Below are 24,196 nucleotides of genomic sequence, written 5' to 3'. Positions count from 1 at the left end.
ATACTACAGCCCTTGATGTCAGGGCCGGGAAGGCCTATTGGTCAGAGTCAGCAATACTGGTGAGGTGAGCCACTACCTTGGGCTAGGTGATGGCTGGTTAGGGGAACACGAGCCCATTCTCTTCACAAGGTCCCAACACAGGGCTCTGTCAGTGGCACATGCCACGCTTTGGTCTGGTTCAGTAACCATTTCCCTCCAAAGCCTCCACAGGCCGCTTCCTACTTGTGTCTCTGGATTGCTCCATCTCTGGGACTCTACAGTCTCTCAACACTCTCCACGATGTCCTGAGTCTGCCAGCTGGGGTCTGCATCTGTCTGTCTGGCCTCTGCATCTTGGAACATAGGCAGATTTCCTTCCCCATGGGCAGTCAGCCCAGACTGAGCTGCTCTGCCGCCTTTTATATGCTGGCTCCAACTGGAGCATGCATAGCAGAGCTGGGAGGGGCATGGCCTCCTCGGCTAAGTGAGAAGGATTAACCCCTCCTATACCAGTGTGGGGGCTGACACACCCCATCACACATCCTCTCCCTTAATATGCCATCGGTAGGAGGAGAGTTGTCTCTTCCCCTCCTCTTCGGGAGAAAAAGCCCATGTTTCCATGGGCCTTCTCTGGCCAGCGTAGCACACTGAAGGAGTAGGGCTGAAGTTGTCGATACCAACTCATGATTCAAGCATTCATTTCCTTCTTGCTATTAATCTATCATTGGCCAGGACCTGGTGGGGGCCCCTATGTTTGAAGGGGACCATGACACATGGGCCAGGGGAGGGGGTCCTCAGTTCCCCCTGCTGGATGGCCTTCTGACACTAGGCAAGAGACTCAGTAGTCCTGCACTTCTTAGTATAAACTGGGCCAGAAAAATATTTGGGCCACTTGCTGCAGCATTTTCTCCCTCACCAGGTGCCTAGCCCAGGGTACCGAGTGAGCCAGATAAAGCAAGCCTCTCCAAAATTGCCATGGGTCTTCCTTCATCTGTGAGTCCTGAATGAGCTGTTAAAGAAGGTCATTGCAGGTCTCAAACCAAGATCCTTGGAGAAAGCACTGAGGTCAGTCCTCCCAGGCAGAGTCCACCGCCTGCTCCCAGGCAGGGTTGGGTCTTCCCTTTGTTCTGCTAGGAAGTCCCCATCAAAGTCCAGCCATCCTTGTCCTCTTCTTGATGGAATTTCAGCCAGACGGAAGCCCACTTCTGCTGTCCCAATGTTCCACAAGGGTCCTTGTAATAAACAGGAGGAGTGCTGATCAGCACCCAGTGAGTAGGGGGTTAATCTCAGGTAGCTAGCAAAGGGGTTGGCAGGGAGTCAGAGAACCAATGGGCATATGGTGTTGAAATATGAATTGTACAAGACTCCTTGCCTGCTATCTTTGTGTGGAGGAGAGAAAAACCAGGAGTTGAGAGACATAAAATGATTTAAACCCAGGCAGGACTACAAGTCTCCAAGGAATTTGGGACATGGGAGTGGACTGAACCAAGGAAAGATTGAAAATAAGTAAAGGGAAAAAGTGGATCTAGTCACGATCAGGGTATTTTTCTTTATTTTGTGCTTTGGTTTGAACTGTTCTGTGTGAATCTATGCCTCCCCCCCCATTTACCATCTAGCATTGTGCCCAGAGACTTCTCTCTGTTTCACTTTGTTTTCCTTAGTTGGTCTGTAACTTCTAGCAACCAGGTATGCTCTCTCAAGTTTATATTTTGTTTCGTAATAAAAATCACATTTTTAAGGTGATGATTTGATTCTTGCGTCCTGGAAGGTGTCCTGGAAGGTCTGTCTATCTGTGTGTATCTGCAGGCCTCGTACTGAGAGGTCAGCTACCAGAGACTGCAGCTTGTTTTCCTCTTTTCTTTTTTCAAGTTATTTTGGGACACCCCTGGGGTGGGTTCAAGTATTCACCCCTGGTTTTAGGAATAAAAATCACTTGATGGTGACAGCTTGTTTGTTTGTTTACTTCTCAGAGCCAGGGTATTTGTGACTCTGGGAAGTTTTGGTAACGAGTGTCTATAGAGGCAAGGTTTTTAAGCTTTCTTGCGGGCCCTCCCTTTCTGCACTCAAGAGTGCCAGAGTGGGGAACAGCCCTGACAGTCCTTCGGAGGGGTTATCTGGTCTTCGGAAGCCCGGCAACTCCTTCTTCACAGAGTGTGCCCCTCTAGCTCTCAAGGGGTACGCACTCCACTCCAAAAGGGGGCCACTGAAGCCCTGCTAGCCATAGCCTGCCTGGTAATCTTGGGGTATCTTCAGTGCCATCCCAACTAAGCATAGCCTCTCCTGATAAGTGGCCTCAAGTCGCAACCAGGCAGTAGGGTTGCCAGATGTCCGGTTTTCTACCAGACAGTCCGGTATTTGTGCCCTCTGTCCAGTAGAAAAATTCAGAAAATACCAGACATGTGCAATGTCCGGTATTTTCTGAATTTCCGGCTGGGCACCGGACAGAAGCCTGGCACGGGCAGGGGAGTGGATCTGGCACGGTGCGGTGGCAGTTGTCACATGCCCCTGCTCCTGACATGCTCCATGGCAAAACAGAGAGCACAGGGCAGGCGTACTTGTTCCACTGCACTCTCCTTCCCCTCGACTCCTGCTGCCATGGGGAACATAAAGGATGTGACTATTACTGCCACATGGCACCAGCCTTCCCCCCATCCCCCAGTGATCCCCAAAGCTGCATCCTTGGGGACAGAGTGCATCGGGGCAAAGGCGGATAACAAACTGGGTCCCTCCGGCCGGCTGGGATTTCTGGGCCAGTTTATACAATTGCTCTGGCCAGGGCTGGCCTTCAGGCTGAGAGTTTGAGACCCCTAGTTTAAAAGCAAAACAAAAAAGAGCCATACCAACCAAAATAATTTAAAAATGACTTGCGTAAGTCTCATGCATTCCGGCATTCTCTCAACAAACAGATCAAGTATTAAATTCCATTTTATAGCACATTCCACACTTTGAAAACATTAATTAACTAATTTTCACACCAGTAAAACCAAGTAATATTATCCCCATTGTACAGATAATGAAACTAAGGTACAGAGAGCTTAACTGACACCTCCGATCACAAAGTAACTGTGAAATTAATTAATAACCTTCCGAAGATGAGAATCCAAAGGAAACATACACAAAAGTTTTATGGAGATCAATTGAAGAGGTTAAGTGGAGACTTGATCGTGATCTATAAATTCCTAAGCAAGAGAGATTTCTGATACTACTCTAATCTAGCAGACAACAACAGCATAACAATATAAAATGGCTGGAATATGAAGCTAGAAATATTCAAACTGAAAATAAATAATATTTGTCCTCTTTCTTTTCTTTTAACAAGGATAATTAACCATTGGAACACTTAATTCTCCATCACTCAAAGTATTTCAAATCAAAACTGCACGTCTTTTCTAGAAGACAACCCCAAGACCATCCATAAATTATCTGATTCGTAATTTACTGGAATAAAGTTCTATGGACAGTGTTATAGCAAAAGTTATACTATTTGACCACAATGGTCCCTTTCAGGTTGCAAAATCTGTGAAACCAAGTATAAACTAATGCGGTGTTGTCTGCCAGAATCTGCAGCCAGAACACCTCCAGGGACTCTAGTATTGCACCAAATCCTGGCCAGTTTTCATTGCTGCTACTCAAAATCCATCCGTTTCACACAGCTGTCATTTGGGAAAGCTACAGATGCAGACTGTAGAGATTCACTAGGGGGAAGGAGCCAAACACAGGGGCTATGTCTACACTGGCAGCTTCTTGCGCAAGAACAGCTGTTCTTGCACAAAAACTTGCCTGCTGTCTACACTGCACGAGCGTTCTTGCGCAAGTAAATTTACAGTCTAGCATTGTAAAACAAGGCTTCTTCTGGAAGAGTTATTCCTCTCCCCACAAGGAGTAAGCCCTCTTGCGCAAGAGTTCTTCCACAAGAAGGCAGTGTAGACAGGCAACATGAATTTCTTGCGCAAGAAGCCCGTATGGCTAAAATGGCCATGTAAACGTGTAACTGTCACTGGGAGTGGGGGGGGGGAGGGGGGCTGAGCGTCCCCTACTGTTACCTTCACCACACCCACAGTACCGTCTCTTATGAGTCTCGCTCTCCCAGCGCTTGCGGGAGTCCCGCACTATTTTGTTTGTCCTCCCTTCCACGAGAGGGGGACCCAGGCCTGCCCTCAGTCACGGGCCCCAGCTCAGGGCCCTAAGGACTTAGAGCCTATGAGAGTCCAGTCTGGCTGGCGGGGCTTCCCGTCGAAACTCGCCAGCCCACCAATCCAGTCGGGTTCTGCCCTGGGCTGCTTTCTCTCCCCTTCTCTGCATCTCCCCGCTGACCACCTAGGTCGGGGCCTACCAGGTCTTCAATATCAAAACCTCCGGCTTGGTCCCTGGGGGAGGCGTCCTTGGGCTGCTTCCGGGTCCCTGTCCCGCCAGGTCTGCCATCTGTCCTCCTGGCCCTCTGCAGCTCCCGAGCTGAGGAGGCCTCCTCGGGCGCGCTGCCCCTTGCCGCGGCCCCATTCCTCTGCCTCCCCCCTGCTGCCGGCCCTCCCGGTGTTTAAATCCCCCGCCGCCACTGGCAGCGCTGGGGCACAGGGCTGTGACGCGCACGCAAGGGGCGGGGCTCCGTAACCTGCTGCGTGGCTCCACCCCAGTTGCGGTTATGGCCCCTGTGGCCGCCAGGCTCCTCGCGGTCTGCGAGCAGCCTGCGCACTGCCGGTGCCGAGTCTCATTCTGGTGTTTTGAAGCTAAGCCCGCTGATGCTTATAAAGCACACTGAGCATTATTTTATTATTAAAATGAAGACAAATATACAAAAAGCAGTGGCTCGCCACCCCCACTTTTTCCTTAAGGTAGAAAGCTATAAGACTTGTGCAAATTATAATATTAGATCATCTCTGATGGAACCTAAATTAATCTAGCTCTAAACAATGATATTGTTTTTCCACTAAAATTGATGCCATTTTAACATGCATTGGTTGTTTGCTCTCCTGGGTTGCAGGCTTTGTTAGTTTAAAAACCAAAACCTCTATTAAACACATTTAGAGCAACCTCAAAATTTAGCAAGATTGCATATGTGACTATGGTGCAAAGAAAGTGGATTTGTGCACAGTAGCAAGAAGGAAAACAGGGCTTGCTGCTGAGAGGACAAATCCAGGAGTGCATGAAGACATAATGATATACAAGTGGTGAACTGAGAAAACATACAAAAGAATGGATAGTCTAGCAGCACATGTAATGGTACCATGAGTTTTCGTGGGCACAACTGAGTTTTTTTCTGAGCGTTAACATTGTCTTAATTGGTGATTCCTTCATTTGTATTGCATTGTGTTTAAAGGATAAGCTCTTTTACAGCCTTACTTCTAACAACATTTTTCACATGGGAATGTCCTGGTTTTAAAAAAAACATTGTCAGGCAGTAGGGAACAGTAAAAGTTATAGGAACATAGGGGAGACAGGAAGGATAGCAGGGGAAGATTTAGGGCAGGGGTGACCATGGGGGGCAATGTTGGGGCAGGAAGTCTTGAGCCAAGGGTATTGAGTGGAAGGATATAAACTTTTTCGAGTTTCAAGGGGCAGAAAGCAATAATGGGTGAGTGAGCAGAGATGAAGAAGAGAATGCAAGACATACTCGTGTGAACTATCGTCTATGATTATATCTGACTTTGTATATGTCCAAGACAACGAAGGGAAAAAAGGAGTATAAAACTTCAAGAGAGCATTTTTAAAGTATTTCCACACAATGTTGGCTGGATTTTAAAATACATATTATCTTCTGAATAATTATTGTCCTAAACCAGGAAACTATTCAATCAGTAAAGAATGAATTAGAAGGGTTTTAGTACAATTCTCAATGCAACCTTGACAAGGGAGTCACTGCCAATGCCTCCATAATACAGAAAAATATTTTATCTTGCAGGCACACTGAGAAACAAAACCTCCTTTTATCAGCTGCATGTAGGCTTTTGAGTTATCACTGAATTTAGGAAACATCATAGAATAGTCATAGTGAAGACAGACTGAATAATGGAAATATACTGTTTAAATGTCAAGTATCAAAGGTATTTTACATCCCAGTTGACCTTTATATGCCTCCAGTTAGAACACTGGTTGTGTTGTGATACGTACTGTATTTAAACATGTCCTCTGTTATCATAAGCTTAACTATTTAAGCCCACACAAACTGCACATGAAAAAGGCATTCTTGTAATCCTAGAGATAGAAAACTTCATCTCTACTGAAGAAGTTAAAATTCTTGCAGTTTGTTCATTAATCTGCTCCTTTGATTGGCTAATACTTCTCTGTGGTAGACTCAACATACTGCCTACAGGTGAAGCTAGCAGCTCCCAGGCTCTCTCTGAAATTGGTTTGCATATTTTTTGTTGGCAAATAATAACTTCCCTGCAGATTCCTGACTAAAACTGGAGCAGCCATAGAAAGAAACTACCCAGGTAGAAAACCTGATTTAAAGATTTTGAGGACTATTCCAAGGGCAGCGTAAATACTTATACAGTGCAGACATTATTACTGAAGTTACCATAAGCTCATAGAGGCAGGGTCTGTAGTAAGAGTCAGTGCGTGCCTCTCTTTTTTGTCTATTTTATGTTTTGTCTCTTTTATGCTGCCACCTCTTCCCTATGGCCAGGAAAGGAAAAGGGGATGGGATTCCTTCTCGAGGGCTGTCCCTGGACCCTGTTCAGGAGATCCAGCTTTTGTATTGTGTCTCATAAGTATCAGATAAAATTATAGCTGCTAGAATGGAGAAGGAAAATTCTCTACCTTCCCCCCTTCTCATCCTGTATCCTCGTACGTCCTGGGATGGGAAGTGAGAAGTATCCACCACTGTCTAGCACTCCTTCGATTTTCTGGCTGCCTCAAGAGGTAGGCAACATGTGTTGCAACAGAGACATGCCCAGGCATACCCACATGTCAATTCATCTTCTCAATATTTCACCAAAGAGGGTTGTATGTGGTTTCTGCTGAAAGGTAAAGTGTAGCTGATTGCATGGCTATTGTGAGATGTTTGACCAGAAATCAGTTCTAGCGTTATGGAATATATAAGATCTCATGTTGCAAAGCTGTCCCAGTAAAACCTATCATCTGAAATGGGGCAGTTCGAGCACTGACCCAACAGAAGAACAATGAACATTTGTGGAGACAGACCCTGCTGACTGAGTGAGATCCAGGCTTCTGCATTGGCAAACAAACTCCAATAAAAATATCTGAATAGGAGACTCCTGGGCTACGAGATGTGAAAAGCTGAGACTTCATCTGGGGTCGCACTCAGGAAGTTTCAGAATCTCATTCCTTTTCCACACATGAACACATTGCTCCACCCTTTCCAGGTTCTCGGACATTGGTGTCTTCCACTTATGGGGACGTTCAGTCTCTGAGTCGCCTTACAAAAGTTAGGTCTGTTTAGAGTGCTCTGGCATGGCTGACTCAGTCAGGATTGATTGTGACTCCTGTCCTACACAGGGGCAGTCTGTCCATATAGGCCAACTAGGCGGTCGCCTAGGGCGCCAAGTTAAATGGGGCACCAAATGGTGGCGCAATATCATTGAGGGGTTTGGAGGTGGGGGGTGCCGATTGCATGGTTTGCCTAGGGCGCCAGTTGCTGACAGCTAGTCTAGGTTCGCCCCTGGTCCTAAAGTAATCGGCTTGCCCCTGGTCTGTTAAGCGACTGTGGGTGCTGGAGGCTTGTCAATTATTTCCTCTCTTCTGATCAATATGGGACAATGGCCTGGAATTGTAAAAGAGAATTCCTCCCCATTACAGGAGCAAGGACTTTAATAGTGTGGGACTCTTATGAAAACTGAATCCTAGTTTTTGGATCCCTTCTGCAAGGAAAGAATGACCTTTAGATGAGAGAGATCTCATGAAGCAGGAAAGTACTTTTTAAATAAATATGGACTATTAACTGCATGTTATATCTTTCTTTTATCTGTAGACTCCGGTTTCCAAAATCCTTGTATGGTATTTTCTTTGACGCTTTAGCAAGCTCAGGTAAATAAACTTCAATCTGGTTTTACTATAAACCTGTTTAAGTGCCTTGTGCGAAGAAGAATGTTGATCTGAAGTGAAACCAATCAACTGGGTTGAACTGCTTTCTTGGAAGCAGTGTATCGATGTGCATTGTAAGTGTTTAGAAGCAGAACCATCCTGTCCTTTGGGGACCCCCATGGGGCCTAAGAGAGTGCTGAGGGGGCCTGGCACTGGCAGCAGAGACAGGCCCACCTCTGCACTCACCAGCAGCAGGAAGTAGGGATGTTAAATTTAGATGAATAGGCTAATCAAATAGTTAATGCAAGTTGCATCGACTATTTGATTAGTCTATTAGGGAGCCTCGCTTTTGAAGTGTAGCAACAGTCTCAGGGCTGTTGCTACACTTCAAAGACAAAAGCGATGCCGGGAGCACTGGGCCAGCAGAGGACTGATGGAGTCCCCTGTTGGTCCCTTGCTCCCTGTGGAGTTTCAAAGCGGCAGCATCACATGGAGCTGGAGGCCAGCTGCGGACTCCCCCACTGACCCTCACTATACATGGCATTGCTGCTTTGAAACACAGCGTGGAGCCAGGGACCAGCTGGGGACTCCCCCGCTGACTCCAGCTCCATGCAGCACTGCTGCTTTGAAACGCCGTGGGGAGCTCCTCACATTTCAAAATGGTAGTCCCATGTGGAGCCTGGGGTCAGTGGGGAGCCCGCAGCTGACCCCGGCTCCACACAGTGCTGCTGCTCTGAAGCCTCCCCCCCTCTCCTCTCCCCCCACCCCGGCTGCCTCTTTCTGATAGAAGCAGTAAGGGGGGAAGCGACTAGTCGACTAGTGTATCCACTGTCTGATAAGTATCCACTATCTGATAAATCTTTCATATACCTAGCAGGAAGTGGAGCAATCCAGCCCCACCCTGCTCTGCTCTGCCATCTTCCAGCCAGGTTGCTCCACTTCACCACGATGTCAGGAAATGGAGTGACCTGGCCCCAACCCGCTCTGCTCCCCCCAGCAATGAGGCTGGGAGCAGAGCAGGCTGCGGCTGCATCATTTTACTTCCCACTGCCGCAGTGGGCGTAGAGTGGCTTGACCCTGCTGCCAGCGCCAGACCTCCCAGTAATCCCCCTGGGTCATGTCTCTTGAGGGAACAGGAGCGGAGTAAAGGCAGGAAGAGGTGGGGCAGAAGTGGGGCTTGGGGGAAGTAGTGGAGTTGGGGGCAGGGCAAAGCAGGGGCAGGAAGAGTGGGTGGAGAGGGTGTTGCTCCTGCACCCCCGTAGGGACAGCACTGTCCAGAAGACTAAGGGACTGGGCACTCAAGCTGAACAAAACAGGATATGTAAATGCTTATCCTGTAGAAGTGTAGAGGGAAAGAACAGGGCTTGCAGAGCCTAAAGTGGAGCTCCTGTTTTACCAGTAGTCAGTGGCTGGAGAGTTTCCCATAGTGAACAAAGACTGGGCTCCCTCCCTGACATTCACCCCAGACACCTAGTGTCACCCAAAAAGAGTCACACGTCTCCACTGCTCCACTCCAACCTCACTTGAGCTACGTCTACATTGGCATGATCTTGCGCAAATACTCTTTAACTCAAGAACTCTTGCGTTAAAGTATTTGCTCAAGAGAGTGTCTACACTGGCATGTGCCTTTGCGCAAGAGATGTGTTTTCACACAAGAGCATCTGTGCCAGTGTAGATGCTCTCTTGTGCAAGAAAGCTCCGATGGACATTTTAGCCATCGGGCTTTCTTGCATAAGAAATTCATGTTGCCTGTCTACACTGGCCTCTTGTGCAAGAACAGTTGCGCAAGAGGGCTTATTCCTGAGCGGGAGCATCAGAGTTTTTGCGCAAGAAGCCCTGATTTCACACATTGGAACGTCAGTGTTCTTGCGCAAGAACTCCCCGCCAGTATAGACAGGCAGCATGCCAATGTAGACACAGCCTCGTAGTTTAAATCTTCCTTTGCTGTGAGTAGCTATAATGCCATTTCCTTACTCACACAGTAACAAAAGTGAGATTATTCTGATTCTTAGCCCCACGGGTTCTAAAGAGCAGCAGATAAAGGGAAAGACTCCAGACAGCTTTTTCTGTTGCTTGGGAAAAGTTCTGAAGAGTAAAGGCAGTGTTGGAGCTGTCTGCTGGTTTTGGAAGGCAGCACTGCATTGGTTTTCACACTATATTTGGAAGACTTTCACAGCCATATTCACAAGGTGAGTTAAGAAAATAAAAATTAAAGCTTAGTTTCTCGAGAACCTGATGGCACCCGTACTTGCCCAGGAAATCTTCCAATTTATCACAGATCACCATGCTCTTTCCCTCTGCAATCTTGTCCTCCATCAACTTTCATAACTCTAGCCTCTCCTGGCTTTCCACTTACTTCCAATCATTCCTTCAACACTTCATTTACAATCTTCATCAGCATCTTCACTCCAATATTTCTGGGGGGCAGGTCCTACAGAAACTTAACACACTCCTCTTCTTCCTCAACAGACTCTCTTCTGGGTGCTCTAAGTCACAAATATTATTTAAACTATCATGTCTACCCTGATGATTCACAGATTTACCTTTCTACTCCTACCCAGTCTCCTGGTCAAACCAAAATCTCAGACTGTAAGAACAGAAGAACTTAAAAATGGTGAGACTAGATCAGAGCAATGGTCCACCTAGACCAGTATCTGGTCTTCTGACAATGGCCAATACCAGATGCTTCAAAGAGAATGAGCAAAACAGAGCAATCATCAAGTGATTCACATTTTGTGATTCAGCCTCAGCATCTAGAAGTCAGAGAGAGATCTGTTAGAAGTGGTGGCAGAAAAACAAAAAGTAAAACACTGAATCTTAAAATGCTGAGCATAGACGTATAATTCCTTTCCCACATAATACAGATTGGTCTGTCCATTTGAAATAGATCTTTGAAATACAGGACATGAAAAGAGCTTTTTATTGTTTGTGACATGCCTCCTTCCAGCAGTCAAAACTATTTGCATATTAGCACATTATTTCTCCCTCTTCATATTACTGAACAAGTTGCAACACCTTACTAGGCAAGACTTCACGGATATGCAAATGGAAAGTCCCTACCTATATTTCATTCACTGCACAAATAATGGTTCCAACTTTAAAAAATATGTAATTAATGTCATAAATACAAACAATAAAAGGATCAGAATGGTACTGGTTGGTCGTTCATGTCACAGTAATATTTGAAAAACTGTTTTAAAAATAAATCAATCCTTCAGGTAGGAATTCATTACTATAATAAATAGCAAGAGTCAAATTCTGAAAACATGAAAATAGGGATGTGAATGAAGAGTCAGTTAGCTGATAAACAAATGCTTATCAGTTGACACACTAGTCGACTAGTCGCTTCCCCCATCCTTGCTGCCTCTATCAGAAAGATGCAACAAGGAGGGGGGGAAGAAATGGAAGTGCTTCAAAGCAGCAGCGCTGTGTGGAGCCCGGGGCCAGACCCTGGGCTCCATGTGACACTGCTGCTTTGAAATGCTGCTCGCTGACCCCGGGCTCCATGTGGCGCTGCCTCTTTGAAATGCCACAAGGAGCATGGAGCCAGTGGGGGACTGCGGCCTTGTGCTCCCCGCAGCACTTTTGCCTTTGAAGTGTAGCAACAGCTCCAGAGCTGTTGCTACTCTTCAACGGCAGAGGCACATTTATCAACTAATCGAATAGTCGATGCAAATTGTATCGACTATTTGATTAGCCAATTAATCAACATTTTACATCCCATTTTACATTGAAAATTCAGCTTTAGTTGAGTCATTGGCTGTCAATGTATTTTTAAATGTGAAAAGAGCATGACTTTCTTTTTAGGTCTAAATTCTGCATACCTAGAAGTCCACAAATTAGCATACAATTCTTTTAAAAGAAAAACTCCATTCTAGCAAGACAAAAATATGCACTTACCCAATAACCTACAGTTTCCTCAAAAGCTCAGTTGTACAAAATACATATTTTGCAAATAGACAGTGAGTGTGTAACTCACGGACATGTAAGTCTAAACCTTGAGCCTTAAGCAGGAAAAAGAAAAAGAAAAAAGGATCCACCTTAAACTGCAGAATTCTCAATTATCTCAGTGGTAACTGGACTCCACACAGGCACATCTGTTTGCAGAACCAAGCCCACAGAACATCAGTAGTCATGAGGTTAAAAAAATGAGGGGCATTATCCAAAGGAATATTCACAGGACGAAAAGGGAAAGTAGTTTACAGTTTAAGTTGTAATGTGGTCATTTCCAGAAAAGAGTCTGACATTTAACATCCTGACCTGGTTATCTAATAGCTACTTTAGGAACTGATGCAATAGACTTACTGATTTGATGAGCCACAGTCAGTAAACAATAATTAGTGCCAGTTTTGTTATTTTGCTTCAGAGGCCAATTCTCTGGTTTTTTATATTTATTTAGATATCATCCTCATTTATCTTAGCCAAAGTGATTATGGATTTTTGTTGCTGTTTGTTTTCTGTTGGTTGGCTGTGTTGTGGGAGTCTGTGCTCAACTTATTTTGGATTTAATCAGTTCAATTTTGAAACCTGTAACAGGGAGAATAATTAAAACTACTCAGTTTTTTAATAGTTTATTTTCCATGTGTAAGGTAACACTCTGTCTTTTTTTACTATTGCCAGCGAATTACTTCTACTGTCTCTCTTCACCATTACATATTAGTTCAGAAAGCAGGGAGAAGGAAAAAAAGAAGTTTTTAGTTCAAATATCCATCAAAACAATTCACATACTTAAAGCTGAGCATGTGCTTACATGCTTTGCAGAAGTAGGTCCTGATTCTCTGTTTCCCTACACGGTACCTAATTGTTGCTCCCAACTCAGGGTTGATCACTATCACAAAATCATCCCTTTGTAATAAAGTGAGGGTCTTTTAATGGTCCAACATACACATGGTTTGAATATCCGCATGGGCGGTTGGTGCAGCTGGGGCTAGGGAGAGACAGACCCGCCCCCTCTGCTGAGGCTCTGCCCCCACCATGCAGAGGGGAGAAGGAGGAGCCACACTGAGCGTGCATGCCCTCCCCCCACCATAGGGAGGGGAAGAGCACATGCATATGTGCCTCCGCATCCCCAGAACAGTGGGAAGGAAAGAGGCCACATGGCCCAAGCCTTCCCCAGCCCCAGGAGCAGCAGAAAGGGAGGCGACTGCAGCCCAAGCCGGCTCCCAGGAGCAACAGGAAGGGAGGCAGCCATGTGGTTCCAGCCTCCCTAGCCCCAGAACAGCAGGAAGGGAAGCAGCTGTGCGGGTGGCCCAAGCCTCCCCTCCCCTGGATGCAGCGGGGAGGGAGGCGGCAGTGCGGCCCAAGCCTCCCTGGAGCACAAGGAGGGCAGGTGCTCAGGGAAAGCAACACTCCGCCACCAGTGCCCCTACAGCAGGCATTCAGGGGGTGGACTGTGGTCGGGGCGAGGCTGATTGTTTAGGATGGCTAAGCCACCGGGACATCCATGAATATCCTCTTGACAAGAACAAACAGAAAATTTGTCTCAGTCCTGGGAAACAGGCTGAAAAGAGAAACACTACCAGAAGGGGAGGAGATAACACCAATTCATGTGGGATGCACGAGAAAGGGGCACAAATGGCAGTACAAGTATTTCTGATGGCAGTACAGGTTTTTTTTTATAGTGCAGTTGTTCCATGAATAGCATTCACAGCAGCAAGCTCATAAATGGTATATAAGAGTAGTTCGTTCTAGGCGAGAACGAAGAAACTGCGGGCATTTGACTCACTATTCCCTGAGAGGACAATAGATACTCTACATTATACAACAGCTGTCCCATACTACACGATGGTTATTTCCCATAAGATTCTTGGTCCCAGAAGCAAGGTGGAGGACACTGAATAGCTACCCACAGTTCACATAGTTTTGCTGATACATTTTGAGACTGCGTGGGCACAATACACCCAACACAAGTGGCCAATTGCGTATGTGCTCTGCCAAAATAGATTTGCAGTCGCAGTATGACGACAGCTTTTTACAGGTGCAGCTTGCTAGTACAGAGAAAGCCCATGCTAAGAAGTTGCATCTTTGGGTTTGAAGGTGGATGGGGAGTTTTGCAACATCTGACTATGGATCTATTTAAGTCTGTACTTAAAGTATTATACTGAAGTAGTAGTCAGCTGGGGAAAAGTGAAAGGCCATGCAGCACTTCCACCTTTGAAATGAAGCAACAGCTGCGCAGGCTCTTACTACATTTCAAAGTGTAAGAGCCCTTATCAACTAATTAAATAGTCAATGGAAATTCCATTGACTATTCGATTAGTTGATTAATCTAATTTTAACTTCCCTAGTTTTCTAGACCTTTAATCATTTTTGTTGCTCTTCTCTGGATATTCTCTAATTTTCTACATCTTTCTTGAAATGTGGTGCCCAGAACTGGACACAATACTCCAATTGAGGCCTCATGAGCACAGAGTAGAGCAGAAGAATGACTTCTCATGTCTTGCTCACAACACTCCTGTTAACGCATCCCAGATTCATGTTTGGTTTTTTTTCCAACAGTGTCACAGTGTTGACTCATATTTAGCGTATGGACTACTGTGACCCCTAAATCTCTTTCTGCAGTACTTCTTAGACAGTCACTTCCCATTCTGCATGGCTAAGTCTATACTGCAGAGTTTTTGCACAAAAACTCACGGAGCGTCCACACTACAAGCATGTTTTTGTGCAAGAAAAAGTACAGTAGATCGTCAAAAGTCAGGGCTTTTTGCTCAAGAGTTATTCCTCTTTCTATGAGGAATACGCCTTTTTGCGCAAAAGCTCTTTTACAAAAAGGCATGTGTGGACAAACAACAGGAAAAAGCACAAGTGCTCTGATGGCTATTCTGTGAATGGCCGTCAGAGCTTTCTTGCACAAGAGCATCCATGGCAGTGTGGATGCTCTCTTGCACAAAAGCACATCTCTTGTGCAAAAGCACATGGCAGTGTGGATGCGCACTTGCGCAAGAATCCTGCAGTGTAGATGTAGCCCCTGTGTGAAAGAGACTGTTCCTTCCTAAATGGAGTACTTTGATTTGTCCTTATTAAACTTCATCCTATTTACCTCAGACCTTTCCTCTAATTTGTCCAGATCATTTTGAATTTTGGCCCTGTCCTCCAAAGCACTTGCAACACCTCCCTGCTTGATATCATGTGCAAACTTAATAATCATGCTCTCTATGCCATCATTTAAATCGTTGATGAAGATGTTAAACATAAGTAACACATCACAACAAAACACATCACAAGAAGCAGCTTCAGTTGCATGGTTCAGATAAAGCAATTTCCATTTGGTTAGGAGTTTGCACTTTTATTTGCAAGACAGTTAAGTGAAATTTTGACTAATTTCTACAAATTAGTCAAAGTTCAATCAAACTAATGCAAATTTTTGTGTGTACACACTTATCGTATTCATGCTGAAAGATACTACTGTGTTTTGGAAATATGAAAAAATGCTGGAATGAATAAAATGCGCACAGATACCCTTTAAACAGTATACATTATTCAGAAACAGAAGGGATACACTTTTTTTTTTTGTAACAAAATGTATGTGCCAGCTCTTGAAATCTCAGACTTCTTGGATCCGCAGCATAAAGTCTCAATGCACTAAAGTAATTTTGTATATACAAAATCCAAAATTCTCCAGGAAATCCCCTAAACCCACATAATGTCCTCAAGCACTAATATTTTCATTGGGGAATATGACATACCTGAAATATATGTAAAAGTTAAGCATAAAGGCACACAGTTGTGTTCCTACTAGCTACTATGTGAGGAGGCTGAGAAGACAGAGTTTTTCGTGAGAAATAATTGATACTGATAAATTTGCTTCACTTGAGCAGTTTTCAGTCACAGAAAAAAAATGACCCCCTTTTTAGTGAAAGCACTTCCCCTTCTGAAGTTCCATCATCAGAAACATGGAAGGCATGACTGAAGATCTGGAGTTAAGCATTAGTCCATTGATACACTACTGTATTAAGAAATAAATCCTACAAAAAAAAATGTGTTCTAACCAACAAGTGGTAGTTAACATCAGGTAAAATACTAATGAAGACATGGCACCTTGTAGTTTTTAACACTAGTTAAAAAGTTAAAATAAACTTTAGATTTCCTCATATTCTTTATCTCAACTTTATATAGTCGACAGACTAGTCGAGTAGTCACTTGCCCTCTCTTGCTGCCTCTATCAGAAAGATGCAACAAGGGGGAAGAGGGAGGAGGGAGTGCTTCAAAGGGGCCAGACCCCAGGCTGCACACAGCACTGCGACTTTGAAACACCACGGGGAGCCCAGCGTCAAGCTCCACGCAATATTTCAAATTGGCAGCGCCGCAGGGAGCCCGGGTCACCGGGAGAGTCCCCAGCTGATCCCAGGCTCCACGCGGTGCTGCTACTTTGAAACGCTATGGGAAGCACGGGACCTGTGGGGAACTACTTGAGTCCTCCGCAGGCTGCGTGCTCCCTGCAGCACTTTTGCCTTTTAAGTGTAGCAACAGCACTAGGGCGCCCTATCGACTAATCATCTGGCATCAGGCTCCACATGGCGCTGCCACTTTGAAGCGCCCCCTCCTTTCTTTCCCCCCAGTTGCCTCTTTCTGATAGAGGTAACGAGGGAAGGGAAGTGACTACTCGACTAGCCTGTTGGCTATCCAATAAGCAAGTGCATTTGCTTATCGGACAGTCAACTAGTTGACTCGTCATTCACATCCCTAATACACACTAGCTCTGACTGAGCTAGCATACAAAAAATAGAAGTGCTTCTATGGCAGCACAAGCAGCAGGATAAGCTAGCAGCCCCAAGTTTGTGTCTATCGTTTCAGAAGTAATCATACCCAAAACAGTTCGCCTATCCCACTGTTGGCTTTGCCACATTTATGCTTCTGCTATTCTACGTGAGCTCAATCACAGCACCACAGTTATATCTACACAAGCTGCAGATTGTATCTCCAGCTCCAGTCTAGTGATGTTAATGGTTAAACGATTAACCAGTAAGCCTCACCCATTAAGGTTAATTGGAGCCCCATGTAGCCTGCCACGGGTGGGGCCCTGGCTGGAATAGCCCCCTGCCGACCTCATTTAATTGGTTAACCACTCAAACATTAACTAATCAAACAGGATTTTACATCCTTAGTGTAGACATACCAACATTTAGGGCCTGTGCAAATGAAATACAAGCAAATTGCATTGACTATTCAATTAGTCAATTAATCAAAATTTAACATCCGTAGAGTGTATATGGTTCTCCGAACTGGAAATCACATCTCCTGCTCCAGGGTAGACATGCTGTATAGACAGTTTTAGTAGCTCAAATGAGGAGCAGTGAAGAACCAATTGTAATAAAGATACACTTTAATTTGCTCTCAGTTACATTTGGGTTTGGCAGAAACAATTTTTTAAAATACTATGACAGATCATATCAATATTTACTTTAAGCATTAATTTTGATATTATCAATATAAATGTGCACAATTATGGGAAAGTATAGAAGGGTCAGACAATAGAAGAGGTCAGATAATCATTTGACAGTAGACACTAAGTCTACATCTAGACTGCAAGCCTCTTTCGAAAGAGGCTTTTTCTAAAGATACTTTTGAAAAAATCTTTCAAAAAAGAGCATCTAGACTACAATCTGTACTTTCAAAAAAGCAAGCTGCTTTTTCGAAACAGAGCACCCCTGCACTTTCGAAAAAAGGCGTTATTCCTCATAAAACAAGGTTTTCCACGGTCGAAAAAACTGCCGCGTTCTTTCTATTTACTTTCGAAAGGACGTGGCAGCAGTCTAGACGCAGGGGAAGTTTTTTCAAAAAAGGCCACTTTAAAAAAAAACCTATAGTCTAGACACACCCTAAGATTTGGGATGTTAAAAGTTCATAACCGTGAAAACACAAATTGCCAATATCACATCACAATATACGTGCTGAACTTCTCTAGTCCAGCATCCTCAGGACCTGAGCAGTTTCAAACGAGAGAATTTTCCAGACTAGGAGAGGTCAATATTGTCTAGCAGCACTACCAACACTTTCACTGCTTCCTGGACAGGACATTTCAGGGTAAATCAGAGCTAAATAACAGCACAGAACACTAAGAGCTAGGACTTGTGGCTGTAAACAAACTTCATGAGACTGCGGAAAACTTGGCCACACCAATAAACAGTGGACATCCAGCTAACTAAAATCATTCCAGACGACAGATGTTTCCAGACCTGAGAGTTCTGGACTAGAGAGGTTCAACCTGTACAAAGAAAATAACCTTGAAACAAACTGTACAACTCCAGATAGGAAACATGGCTGGAGACAGGACTGAAGGTGGTATAGCTGTATGCCTCAGAGAAACTGCTGGCACAGCACAGTGGCTCCTAGGAGTGATGGCAACACACGAGGGATATAAACTGGTTAAACATTATGTTGTAGTAATGCTATAGACTACACGTATTTCTGCCCCTCCTCTCTGCCAGTAAATTTTTTTAGCAGGCTAGCCAGCAGCCTGGCTCTGGCTGGAATCTACCTATCAGAGGCAGCAGCACAGGGCAACAGGAAGGTGGTCTGCGAGGGGAGCTGGTTTTTAAACTGGCTTCCCTCGCAGACCAGCTCCCACTGGGCATCCCCTGCTGCTGCTTCTAACACAGAGGCAGCAGCGCAGAGTGGCAGGGGGCTCCTCAGGAGTGGGGCCTTAGTGCACTGGCTGCTGACCCCACTCTCCAAGTACTATAGAACAAGTGAGTAACTGATAAGAATTCATGAGGTTAATTGACTATTCAATTAACTGATATTTAACATCCCTAATTTCTGGGGGGTGGGGGGGATGAAATCTCTCTCTACCAACATGTACCACTAAAATTTGAATCCTGCCAAATCTAACTACATTTAAATAGGAACGTTGATTGTAATGGTCCAATTTATTACAATTCCTCATGTAATTGTAATGAATGAAATGGAGTTACATCAGGGATACATTTGCTCCAATTTGTTTTGTTTCACTTAATGGTCCAGTTGAGACGCATCATACTCCAGGAAAGGTTTAGATCACAAACATGACAGAACAATTTTTCATGCTATAAAACAAGCATTAAAAACCAGCACAATTTTTCTCACCAATTATGTCAATAATTGATTCTATGATTTCATCCTGCAGTAAATAAATTAAATGAGAGACTAAAAAGGTTCTTTTAGGTCATCTAGCCCATGCTCCCTACCAATACAGAGCAGTTCCTACAATCCATACTCCAGGTATTCTTCAACTGAGTTAATGATTTAATAATAGAGCTGTCACCACTTAGGAGAACGGAATAATCTCCACTCAGCTAAGTAAGTAAGCCTCACTCTCAGAGATTTTGCTTGATATCTATCCCCAATTTTCCCTGATTTAAATGTTATCCCATTATTCCAAGGTTTAACCTATCTTGTCCCATCCTCTGCAATTCCTGTCCTATTGTCCTCATCAATGCACTTACTTATATTGATAGAAATGTAGCCGTGTTATATTATGATCAATAATTTCTTTAACTTTCATTTTGCCACATACATCTGTAATCTGGACAAAACACACACACAAGCCAGCTGGTTTCAGACATGTTTCCTGACTGATATTTCTGAAACTATTATCAGCAAAATTTAATAATATTTTAGGACCCATCACCAAAAAAAAGCAAATCTCCCACTAAAAACTAAAAGGATTGTACCTAATTCTTGACTATAGAATCAGGCCTGTTATAACTGTTCATTTAATTTTATTTATGAGGAAAAAAATAAGCGGGCCCCAAGCAAGCAAACAATACAGCTGCATCATCTACGTAAGTCATATCACAATTTACACCAGACAACTGAAGTTGCCAATGACGGATGCCATCTTGACTAATACACTTAAGACTGAACTGGGAACCTCCAGAACAAAAACCAGGAGTTGCTACAGCTTGAGTGAAAAGGTAAGGCTCTCTCACTCAAGTTATACATGACTCATTTCATGCACACTGTCATGGGTGGGAGGGGGAATTTAATACACTCACAAGTAAGTTACATTGGTCAAAAAAATGGAGGAAAAACCTGGTTTGTGTGTGGAACAAAAGAAAAAGACACACAAGATATGCCAGACTCAGCATCCTCTTCATTTTTCCCTCCCACTGCTGATGTCTCTTCTTCCAAATGTCCCCAATATGACGGACCACTTAAGCCCCAGTACATCAAACTCTCTTCATTCAAATCTTTTCTAAAGGCTCATTTCTCTCACAACCCTCCACGCCTTACCCTAGCCTAAGTGAGTCAAATGCCTTCTCTCACCCAGCACTGCAGCAGAGAACAAATCCATGTCAACACTTTCCTTGGATCTCTTAGTCCACCTTTTATTATTTGTGTCTGTGTTTTAGATCCCAATTGCATATCAGGGTTGGACTTAAAATGTGTCCATGCTAGTAGATTCCAGTGTGGGATTGTGACCTTCCCTATCCCAAAGTATTTACAGTTACGGACCATTTTTCTTTGCATCCAATACAGTGTATAGCTCATTGCTGATTCTTAGCAAATAAATCAAGGGTGGGCAAAGCAGGGTCCATGGGCCGGACCCGGCTCACCAAACTATTTGATCCGGCCTACAGCCATCCTGCTGCTCCCCCACACCCAGGCCAATCAAGACCTGGGGACAGGAGGGAGCGCACAAAGTCTTCTCCCCCAGCCTGGGACGCATGGCACAAGCTGTTGAAAATGGCTGGTGGTTTCCTCTAGGCACCACGCACCCCTGGCAGGGTGGGGGAGGGAGACGTCATGTGATCCCCTATCCCTAGATCCTGATTAGCCTGGGGGCAGGAGAAGTGCACAAGGTCTCCTCCCCTCCAGGGATGGACTACACCTAGAAGGAATAGCCCCCTTCTGCCTGAGGCCCCCCTGCAAAGTGTCCCCCCTGCAAAAATTATTGCCCACCCCTGAAATAAGGTGTTGACCTTACAATCATGTTGACTTGTGCATATCTTTATTCACACAAGCAGTCCTTTAAAGCCTAATAGGGTTATTATTTGCATGAGTAAATACACACACTTGAGTTTTTGCAGGATCACGACATAAGTAACCTGAAGTTTCTACAAATCAGCTATTTAGGAGGAGGATTGACCTGATAGTTCTTGACTTTGTTCATTCATGGTTTTATGCAGTGTAGGAGTAGCAATGTCAGTCCCAGGATCTTGGGGAAACCATGTGGGTGAGGTAATATCTTGTAATGGATTGAGTTCAATAGCTTGTCTCCCTTACCAACAGAAGACAGTCCAATAAAAGACATTACCTCACCCACCTTGTTTCTCATTCATGGTAACAGATGATGACCTATAGTCTTTTTCCATTTCTGTTACTGCAGGGCAAAAACTGCAACACATCCCCATACATATTGCATTTGCCTGCATGCTACTTGGTGTTTGAATTTTTTATGTGCTTTCTAACTCTAATTTTTGCTAAATTATTATGTAGCATCTGAGAGCTAACACGTTAGGAAAAATTATTACTAATTATATAAATTCACTAATATAGGAACATGATAAAACAAGCGTACATGAAAACAATGAATACGAATGCAAGATGAGTATAAATACACAGGCACTGTATTTACATTAGGGACTATAGTAGCCCCCCATTCTATGAATCCCCTGATGTATAGATTTCTCATAAAACTTACATATCATTGATTTACAGAATACACTTTCATTCTATCACTGCAGTTCTAGCACTTGCTTCTCATAGCTTACAAAATCATTGCTGTAAAGGTTTCTCTCTTACAGCCAACACGAGAACCATATATTAAATTACACGCTCACTCCCTTAATAAAAAAGGGGAGTATGGGGACGCCATTGCACAAAACAAAAGTCTAAAAAAAAACAAAAGGCAACTGGACTGCATGCACTGCTTTTCTTCTCCTTTAACTTAGCAACAACGAGGAAGGAAGGAAGGAAGGAAGGAAGGAAGGAAGGAAGGAAATAGGAGGAGAATTAGCTGAGGAATGTTTACCCCTCGGGAATGGAGTTGCAAGATAAGATCACATAAAATGCACTGTTTTACACACTGACTCCATAACCATTGTGTTAGTGTTTGCAAACACTTTGATCAAAAGAAACAGGGAGTTTCATTGTCCACATTGCACTCATGTCACACATCCCTTAGCATTGCTATTCCAAGGAAAGTTTGCCAGAGGACAAAACCGTCTCAGTTACACAAGAGTAGCGCAGAAGCAAATATGCAGCAGTGAGGGGAAAATCAGCTCAGCTGCACACACCCTTCCTGTGCCCAGAGTCAGTCCTTGGAGTAAAACTTTGACAGGATCCTGCTGGGAGATGCTGCGAATTCTGCAGTGAAGAAAAGCTTTATTTTTACTGCTAATATGTTATACAACAGAAAGTAGATTTCTCTGGAGCACACTTCGATTGGAGTGATGATATGATTTTAGAAAAAGAAATATTTTGAACCTTGTTAATGGTTCGTGCAAACATCTGAAAGCACTTAACAAAAGTGGGCATTATCCCCATTTTACAGATAGGGAAACTGAAGCAAGTGACTTTCCCCACAGAGTTAAGAAGAGAATGAGGAAAGGACTCAAATTCCCTCTCCCCCATATCCTGTGCTCTGCACTGCCTCCAAAGAAAATGAGGACTGCACTGTGACACTGTGTTGGATTCCAGAGTTAATTTTAAAACACCCACATTTCTTCTATTTATGTCAAAAGAAAAACCAAGTGGATCACAAAAAGAAAGTTCAATAGTTAAGACTGGGAACAGCTGTCTAGAGCATCTAACAGTCCAGCTGTTGGTTTTAAAAGTATATATTCACTCACCCTACTCAAAAATAAATCTGAAATAACTGAAATAGCTAATAGCTAGTCATGCAACTCAAGTCACTTTTTCAATAAAAGAGACAAGCAACAGATCTAACAAAAACCTACAATACACATAACAATAGCCCCCAGTGCCATTTTTTTTCTTTTCCTATCACCAGTCCCAGAACTCACCAGCCAGAAATACACTTATTTTATAGCATCTTGGCATCATTAAGCCATAGCAAATTAAGATCTTAAACTGATAAGATCAATCATATTTGCTGCTACTTTCATCACTGAGATGGCAAACTGCAACAGGATTCCCTCCAGTTTTTTGTTATTAAAACTGTCTCTCAGGAAAGTACAATCAAATTACTACTTATTTGTTATTGTGTACTGACAATTGCAATGGAGTTTATTTAAAAAGATCTAGAGATGCTTACTTTTTTCAAACAACTCAGTGACACTTGGAATTAGCCATATTTAAAAGAGAATACTCTTAATTTAAAAAAATCAGACAAACATCCTGTGACTGATAAAAAGAAATGTGACACACTAACACAGAAATGTGAAGTGTGTGTTGTACCTTTATTTTTATATTTTATACAGATATTTTAATATGATTGAGCCTACCGCCTGTGGCTCTTTCTAATGTGTTAACCTAAAGATGTGGGGAAAGGGAAAGAAAGCATTTCACATATGCAGTAAGTCTGTTATTCAAATAGATCATCCATTTGTTCTTTTAAATACAAGAAAAAAAGACAACAAAGTATTCAAAGACAATATTAAGTCACTATCTTATTTCCCTTTAAATCAACTCTTGAAATGCACCAAGCATTTGAAAGGCACCAAACTACCATAAATCCACATCTCAGTTGCGTCTTTCCCTCAATACCGGACACACATCCCTCCAACATCTGTATACGAAGGGAAATCAACACTGTCTGATGATCGTTCTGCAGACGGCAAGTCTCTCAGTAAGGATTTTTCACACGCAACCACCCCTCCAAAATAATTATCAAGCTTGTCGACAACTCCATGCACAGAAAAAAACCCGGAGTGATTCTTCCCTGTGGTACCATGCCCCCACAAAAAGCCCTGCACAGAACCTTCCCCATCAATAGCACTTTTTTTACTTAAAAACACGTATTACTGCCAAGTTGATAACTAGAAATCACAGAACTCACCTGGGTTTGGGATTTTCCCCCTTCTCCTGTGAGACCATAAAAAAGACACAACGTGGGAGTCAATCACCTAGACATGGGGTAAGGCTAGCGGCTCCCTTGGGATGTCTGTATGGTTCCACCCCGCCCCCCCACTTTGCTTGGGAGTCACTCACTGCCCTAGTGCTTCAGCAGCAGGGGGAGGCGGCTACAGTGTAGCACAATGAATTGCAGTGCAGAATCCTCCCCAGCCTGTTTTGCAATGACATCATCCCTATCGCCAGGGTGGGAGGGAGGAGGGGGAAGCCTCCCATTGGCC

The 24,196-nt window shown here is 44.0% G+C and overlaps 1 protein-coding gene across 1 annotated transcript in view; it reads right to left on the bottom strand.

The window, feature by feature from the left end:
- The window catches only part of RAB30 (RAB30, member RAS oncogene family), a 64,072-nt gene extending 39,929 nt beyond the window's left edge, over positions 1–24,143 (bottom strand). Inside the window, exon 1 of the mRNA XM_006132171.4 lies at positions 23,902–24,143. The gene's annotated coding sequence lies outside the window, so the exon portion shown is untranslated. The remainder of the gene's footprint in view (positions 1–23,901) is intronic.
- Positions 24,144–24,196: the final 53 nt, after the last annotated feature.

The sequence above is a fragment of the Pelodiscus sinensis genome, chromosome 1 (assembly GCF_049634645.1).
Source record: "Pelodiscus sinensis isolate JC-2024 chromosome 1, ASM4963464v1, whole genome shotgun sequence".
In the NCBI taxonomy this organism is placed as follows: domain Eukaryota; kingdom Metazoa; phylum Chordata; order Testudines; family Trionychidae; genus Pelodiscus; species Pelodiscus sinensis.
The sequence above is the reverse complement of the archived record's forward strand: the minus strand, read 5'-3'. Positions and strand labels throughout refer to the sequence as shown.